We start from the raw sequence: 8601 nt of genomic DNA, 5'->3' as shown, positions 1-8601 counted from the left end.
CACTGGGACACAATAAATTATATTTTCAGTAAGTTCTGGAAAATCTCTCTTTATATTGATAACTTCTTTCAGGAATTAATTCTCTGGCTCTCTTTTCTCCACAAGTAGCTTTAAAAATAACATGTTTACCATGTAACCACATAATATGCAGTTTGTCTCCTGGGAAGTGGTGCTCATATAATTCAACTAAAGAGAAGTGAAAAGATAAACTTTAGTGCTTACCACAGTTCAGGCAGTAAAGTGCTAATCCTCTGCTCACCAGGTATTCATATGAGCCATAAGACAGTAACTTCATGGAGTGATACTACATTCAGTAATTGTTCAGAGAAAAATAAAGGAGTATTTAAGCTCCTTACTCTTAAATTAGCCCAGACCTGAGTAGTTGCATCTGAACTGAGTCAGCAGGTAATCCTGACTCCTCCCTGCAAAAGGGAAAGAAGCAAGTGAGCACCCAGCCACGGTTCCTTCATGCAGCTTTCAGAGCTATATATAATCATCTGATTCTTCGTATTTTGGTTCTTTCCCAAAGACCTATCCCTCAGAGCCTCATCATCTTAACTAAAATCTCTCAAGTTGCCTTTGTTATTCACTTCAGTATTGCCCAAGTGACCAAAATCAGGTCTATGGACTAGCCTTACTTCGTACTGAATGAAAGAAGAGGCAGTGTATTGGTAGCACCAACTTAGTGGAAGACATTGTGAAGAAAAATTTCCTTTCACACCTTTACTTAATTTACTTTGTTAAGTTTTACCCACATGCAAAGCCCTGGTAAGACAGAGTGCAGGTGTAGAGAGACAGTCGCAGAGATTTAATTTCTATGCCTAAACTAGTTACTGCTCATTAGCTGAACAGCATTACTTCTACCTGCTCTTAACCTATAGTGATTACAAAATTGAGCATGTAAGCTTAAACCATTCATTTCGGGTCACCCGAGGGACAGCGCCAGGCCACATAAATTCCTGAGACACAAGGTATTAAGACCAAAAAGGACTTGGTGAATGTCCCTTCCTCCAGTCCATCTGTCATTTGCATTTGTTTATGCAAATCCCAAAGCAGTTACAAATTTCAGAGGTTAGCTAGTGTCCTGAAAAAATGCTAGGGCAGAAAAGTAACCTGCAGTGAAATATGGTCAGGGCCGGAGTAGAGGTGAGACGGGACAACTGATCTCAACTAGCCAGGAATAATGCAATACTCTGTTGGTATCTCTTTGGGTCAAACCTAGATATTGCATGTATAGTTTGGGTTACAACATGAAAAAGTAAAACCATTTACTTCATAAGCCAAACTTCTAGAAGATAGTTGCCACACCAGTTCAAAATAATGGTCCATCTGATACAGTGGAGGGGGGTTCCTACCAAAGTTCCAGTTTTTTTAGAGGAAATGCAAGAAGCCCGTGGCAGTCAAACAGAATAAATGCACATTGGAGAGATTGCTTCCTGGGGCCTCTTGATTATTCATTTGCTTAGACCCTGAAGCCTGAAAACTTAGTTCCTCCTAAAGCTCCTTTATCTAAGGTAACTCAGTAGAGACTATGTAAATGTCTAACCCTCTTTCAAGATTCACTAGCTACTTGGTTTGGACTGCACCTCATTGCAATAAGCCTTTTAAAATACATTTTAATATCGCCTTTTTTAGGCTGAAATGTGCATTTTATCCATTTAATTGATTGTCCTTTTATTCAGGTGTCATGAGAAGAGGCAAAGTGGTTTGGATTTACCTTCCCAATAGCATCTATTACCCGCTGTACTTCTGTCATGTCCCTTCTTGCTTATCTTCATCTAAATTAAATAGTACCAGTCTTTTCACTCTCTCTTCGTTCAGGAGCCTTTTCACATCTCCACAAATTTCCATCATCCCAGCACAAGGTCTGTTATTCCTGCTATTTCCTTTTTGAGTCAGAGTAATGAGAACTGAACACAAAGAAAGGTTTTTATAATAACATCATTCTAATATTCGCACTGTTATTTAACTCTCCCAACTGATACCTTTCATTTGATTTTTAATCACTGCACGGCACAGAGGGGAGCCCTTCGCTGGACTGTCCAGGGTGATGCCCGTGTCTCTTTCACAAGTGGTTATGGTGAATTGGGAATCAGTAATGTGATCCAGATCTTCCCTCGTAATCTCTGCCATCTCTGCTGATGCCGAGTGCCCCAGAGCCTCTGTTTATTCATTCTGTCAGACCAAAGAAGCTGATTGCATTTACTACTCTCCTAAGGCCAAGCCCCAAGGATTTTAGTCCTTATATTAAATCAAACTTGTCCTGAAGACAGTGGGAGTTTGCCAGAGCACAAAGACTGAGTCAAACTCAGTCCTTGAAACTCAGAGCAGCTCAGACCTTGTTCATAAGGAGCACTGCGGGGCCAAAAGGTCAGAGGAGTGGGAGAAGCTGTAATTGCAGAACATTTATTGTCAAATCATCAGCACGGTGTCTCCATACCTTGCAAATCCTCCCCCACAAGCCCTTCAGTTCTGTTCTGCTGGTTTTGAAAAGTGAGACTGCAGAAAGGTTTAGAGATAGCAAAAGCCTCCCCCTCTCCCCTGCTGGTCCCCTTGGCTGAGCTGGTGAGCAGCAGGGCTCCGGCCCCACAGGCTGACCCAGTAACACAGGCCGGGGTGGCTTCATGGGGGTCTTGCTCCTTGCCCTAGCCCCCATCTCAAGTGCCATCTTCTGTTTCCCACTACCTAAAATCAGTCACAGGTTTGCCATTCGTTACAAGAAACCTATAGTTCAATTGCACTTGAGAATATGGGCTACTCTTAGCAAGCATTTCTGGCAACCACACCATCTCTTGGCCAGGCTGGTGAGCAGCACACCTCTGGCCAGATGTGCTGAGGGGCTGCATGGTCTCGAGGCACCAGGGCAGAGAGTGGGTCACACAGGCAGGATTTGGCCCCAGAAGCAGCCCCAGCAGCTCATCCTCAGTCACGGCAGCACTAATGACACATGGCAGCAGAAGTCAGTACCGACGACCACAGGAATGTCCCACTGAGGCAGTGGGGTTTGGTGCAATTAAAACTGCCTTCCCAGTCAGCCGTGAGCCCCCAGACGCAACATCTGTGATGAGTCATTGCATTCAGCCACTCAACCTGCCTGGCCCAGGGACCTGCACTGGCGTGTGCTGGCTGCCTTAAATTTGTGAGGAAACACATGTTGAAAGACTCACCAAAAATTTTCTCAGTTCTCCTAATTTTATCTACTTTTAGGTGCATATGGAGTCGTACATCAGCTTCTTCTTGGAACCTAAGAGAAACAGTAGGATTTTATTGACTGCTATAAAAAATTATTTGCATGTGTTTATATAGCAGATACGTGTATGTATTGTTAGGCTCTGAGCCACTTTGTCACTACTTGTTATTAAAATAAAATTTAATAATCTGTATCTATCAACTGTAGCCACCATTGACCAACAGGGACCATCTCTCGGTCATCATCCATTTCTAGCATAATGAATATATTTGTACAAAATACACAATGGGCATTTCAATTCCTAATACCACTGTCCCTGTGCCATTTGCATTTGTTATTTGTATTCATGAACACTTCCAGAACTAGATGGGAAAATAAAATATTTCTTTTTCTTCAGGAATTTGAGTGAGTTGTCGGACAGCGATGGCAGGATATGTTCATGATCCAGCCTTTCACATGACAGACTTGCACAACATCTAATAATAATAGTAAAAAAAACCCTAGACCAAAAGATAAAGGGAAGATGACAGTGGCAGGCATCCTGCCACTCTTTCTGTTTAGGCATAGCCATATGGGCTGAAACATGCCACTGAGTTAGTATTACAACATCAGTTTAAAAATCATCTCATATTAGGCCTGACTACTGAAAAAGGAAACACAAGACAACAAGAAAAAGATAGAAAACCAATGTTCTACTTCTCCAGTTTAGGTATCTTGCTTCTTAGATGGTCTTGTTTTCCCAATCTTTTCACTTAGCTTTTCTTTTGAAATACTTGGGGTTTTGCACAGCCATGAGGAGAAGACACAACACCTTCTGAGGCAGGATGCCATCGTCAGGGTGACTTGGTGGTGTCTCAGGCCCTAAAAGTACTTAATTTATGCATTATTTTAACTGCATTTCAAGCTGATGGTCATATACTATGCATAGACATTGTAGGGAACTACACTGTTCATAATGTGCTGAAGAAAAGCAGCATCTATTAATTCAGATGCTTTATGACTTTATGTAATAGAACAGGGCAATTAAAATATTAACCCATAGCAACTCTGGCTGGATTTTGGGCTTAGTACAGAAGAAAATCTGAACTGAATGACAAACGTGGATTATTTAAAGGTCTGTCAGACGATACCAAGCAAAATGCAGCATTAGTCTTGATCACCAACAAGGTTACCTCACTAACTTTTTATTAACTTGAGGTACTACTTGGTCCAAATCAGTATTCCAGGGAACCCTCTGGTTGCGTAAACACCACACACAAAAAGCTGCCTGTCAGCTAGACGAGAGAAAACTACCCAAAATAATCCCATCCCTAAGAATTAAAGCAATAGGTACAGAGCAATGAATTAGATCTTAACCCAAACACACAGCACCAGACCACAGTTAGAGCAGAGGAGACAAAGATTTCCTCCAGATCTTGAGCATGGGCAGTCCCTGCACCAACTTACCTTCCACCCACCACCCTCACTGAGCCTGTTAGAATCAGTGGAAGGGGTACATCTTGCGAGGTAACAAACAGCTAAATTAGATCCAGATTTGGCCTTACAAAATCCATTCTGGGCACAGATCCATCCTTCCCCAAAGTATTTTGATTACTGGCAGGGCTGTAGGAGTACCCTATGTGATGTGCAAGCACCTATATTTCTCTTTTCTCGCTCCCAGATTTGGGCTGTGGTACCCTGAATACAGCAGCAGACAGCAAAGAGTTAAACTCATGTGTGTTATGTGAAATTAAGGTTAAAAACTGTTGACTTTCTAAGAGTTGTTTTTTACCAGGTCTTTTTGTATTGTGCAAGAAAAGGGGGTTTGGGAAACAACTAAAATAGTTCTGCTAAAGGCTAGCAGAGAAAGGATACAAAAATGAGGTTGAAAGTAATAGGCCTATAAATCTGACATCCAGTGCCCCAGTCTTGCAGTCTCATCTGCAGTTGCACAGAGACCGATGGATTCAGCAGGTCCCGTACCCAGTACCTACCAAAGCGCCTGTCACCCACAGCCCTGGCAGTGACAACAACCCCACGGCGCTCTTTGGAGCAGCTTGAACACAGACCGTATTTCCAAAGTACTTTTTGCAAGAAAGCATTCCCATGAACTGTTTAGATTTCCTGTATTTTCCTACTGCATTTGCCGTTCCCTCACCACCACCATTTCCACTGGACCATCTATTTATGCACCACACAATGAACTGGTCTTGCACAAACACAGGAGCACACTCCTGCCTCTCAACAAAGTTGCCCAAAACATTCTTTGACGTTTATTGAATAACATCTGTAAATAACAATTACTAGTCACCTGAATAACTGAACCAGATCACGTGCACAATTGGCTGCTTCAAGAGCAAAACAGCAGAAATTATATTTTTAATTTTTTTCTTGCTTTTTAAAATTATGCAAAATACTACGACAAGCTGCAGTTTTCCAATAGCATCAATAGGTGGTGCTATCAATTTCCATAATGGTCCAGTATAACTTCAGTTGGGAAAGAAAAGACGGGTTATTGGTGTGATATTTAAGTTTTCAAAAGCTGCAATATTCCCATCAATAAAGGCTGCAGTTCTTCGCTATGGCACGTTAGCAAATATTCTCAGCAAGATCTAAAATTAATGTGTCAAAAAAAAAAGACTCATCACTCCTTTTATTCTCCCCAAAGTCTCAGAGATTCTTCAAAGTTTTCATGCCAAACTTGGGCCAGATTTTCAAATGTTTTCAGTGTGTTGTGTGACCAACTCTTGAAAATGTTGCTAAACTGTCACAGAGGTACTGAGATTTGGACAGACAACCAACTCCGTATACAAGACACGAGAGAACTTCACCTTTCCTAAGTAAAAATGGGAAGTGCAATTTGAAAATACTACGTCCAAACAATAGCCAAAGAAAAATCATGCTTCAAATTGACTTTTAAATCAGTTTATTTTCAAATAGACTTCATAATACATTGTGGATAGATTATATTCTGAAAGGAAACACGTAAGTGAAGCGTTATCCTGGTGGATATATCCAAGCTGCTATTGAAACTACATCCAGAAAAAAAAACTGGGTATCAATAATGTCTTTTCCAGAACACAGGCACTTAATGGGTTGAGGAGTTCATTTATAAACCATGCCCTTCTGAAATCATTACCTTTCTGCTATACTATATATTTACATCTACTAACTTAAATATTCTAAATATAGTAAGCAAGCCATTATGACCTTCTCCTAATTGAACAAGACAGACAAGAGCGTGTGTCACGGTACATCTATATCTGGGGGAGCGAGAGAATGTGCACACAAGACAGTGTGGGTAATGAGATCTTCTCTGCTATTACAAGCAACCTATGGCTCTGTGGCGCCCGGCTCTCGGGGCTACTTACAGAATTCAAAAATGGCTCAGCTGAGTTTGCCATCAGTCTTTATCTGAGAAGCGACCTGTGATGTCCCCATGGCTGGTGCTGTTTCATTCCTGAGCGGTAGCTAGCTCACAGCAAAGAGCCTGCATCACCCTTCCCAGCGTTTAGCCTTAGCCAAGATGAAAATAGTCATTTGGTCGGGCTCAGCTATGATCCGGTTTATGGCCGTTCCTTTGTTCCCAATGCTCAAGTGAACAGGGTTAATTATTTCCCTTTGTTACAATTAATGACACTAAACACCAGGGAAAGGGCAGAGCTGAAGAGCATGAATTACTGTTCCAAGCAACATTCTGGCATTAAAAAAGCACTCTTCTGGCAAGGAAAAAAAAAAAAAAAAGAAATTTCCTGTGGAGAAAAAAAAAAAGCATATTGATTTGGAACTGCCATATTTCATCTTGACAGTGCTGCAACCCTTTGTTTTAATAACAGCATTTTATTTCAATTCTTGTCAATTAGAACATTATATGTACGTACCATCCCAGATTACATATTTCACTGCCCCCCAAACAACACATCCCAACCTTTTTCCCATCAGAAAACATCACTGAAATGGGAAACGCTACTGTGAAACAGTTTGATGAGAACTAAAAGGATATTCTTTTAATAAAAACGTTATCTCTGGCTTTTTGACTGTCACAGTCATTGAATTTTGCACTCCTTAATGGAAAATGTGCAGATTAATGGGTTTGGAAAATGTGCCTGGGTGGGCAGCTACACCCCACAGGGCCTGAGGCCCAGACCGTGATGGGGCTCCTGGGACACGCAGGCTGCCGTGGCTGGGAGCAGGCAGCACAGGCAGGGCTGCCAAAGGCAAGGGGTCCCTGCCTGGAGGGGTCTGTCCTCATGCCATCAGCACCCACAGCATCACACTCTGGTCCAGCTGGGGCTGAATGACACCGTTTGTGTCTGCACATAGACTCTGCTAGCTTGTCCCCGACACCCCCTGCGCCGCCTCAGCACAGGTCCCAGAGAATTTGTTCATTTTGGAAGGCTGAAACTCCCGTCCTTCCAGCCAGGATGGGGCAAGTTGCCCATACGAGGCTCTACTTGGCTGTCTCACACAAACATCTGAGTGCAAATATACATCTTCTCCCCTATGTGCCAGTAACTTTCATGGGAAGGTCTGCAAGCCACAGGGATCCGCTGGGCAGAGACCTACCCTTCCTCTTGCACACGAAGCTTCAGCACAAGCCCTGGAGCTGTCCTGTGAAAACATCCAGTCCTCCTTAACACTAGGACTTCCCCTTGTGATCTTCATATAAACAAACATAGCATTGTCAGTACCCTAATGAAAGCTAACGAGCCCTTGACCAGCTCTGCAGGACAGGTAGGACAGCTGTCCTCTACCAAAAGGAGAGCCTCAAAGCTCTTCTGCAGGAGGCAGAGGCTGCTTCAGGAGTCCCAGAGAGGTCTCTATACCCAGGCAGGCTGTATGGCCCCCACAGGTGTATTTCCCTCTCTATTGCTCCATGTGGATCGTATGGGGGTAGCACATGGGTCTGAGAGGGACACTACGAATATTCCAGCAAGAGGGGAAAAAAAAAAAAAGGAACCACGTAGTAGTAGTCATGTTTCACATTATCATCATTCTAAAGCCCAGCCAAAATATTTCCCTTTTGTAAGGCTAAATGTCTCTTGACTCCCATTGAACCTCCAATATAAATATCCTCTCTGCACCATGTACATCTATGTAAGATGCTGTAGAGAGGATATAAGCTGTATAAAACCTTGATAGAACAAAATAAAATGTGCACCAATGTGCATCTGATAGATGCAGCAATTGATTTGTGGATTAGGTTTTTATTTTCAGCCCATTGAAAAGAAATAATGTATGGAGGCAATCTAGTACTAAGCATTTTAGAAAATCTATTTGAGATCATTTCAGCAGAAGCTCTGGCAGTTTGTCATAAGAGGGGAGGAGAGCAAAGGATAATTGTCTGCAGTCTAGTAAAACACAGAATAACTGCCATCACACTTGAGTGAGCTTATAGCCAGCCTGTCCCAGGGCCTCTAGAAGATAGAGCA

Source organism: Nyctibius grandis, chromosome 9 (genome assembly GCF_013368605.1).
Source record: "Nyctibius grandis isolate bNycGra1 chromosome 9, bNycGra1.pri, whole genome shotgun sequence".
NCBI classification, from domain to species: domain Eukaryota; kingdom Metazoa; phylum Chordata; class Aves; order Nyctibiiformes; family Nyctibiidae; genus Nyctibius; species Nyctibius grandis.
This window is presented reverse-complemented; position numbering follows the sequence as displayed.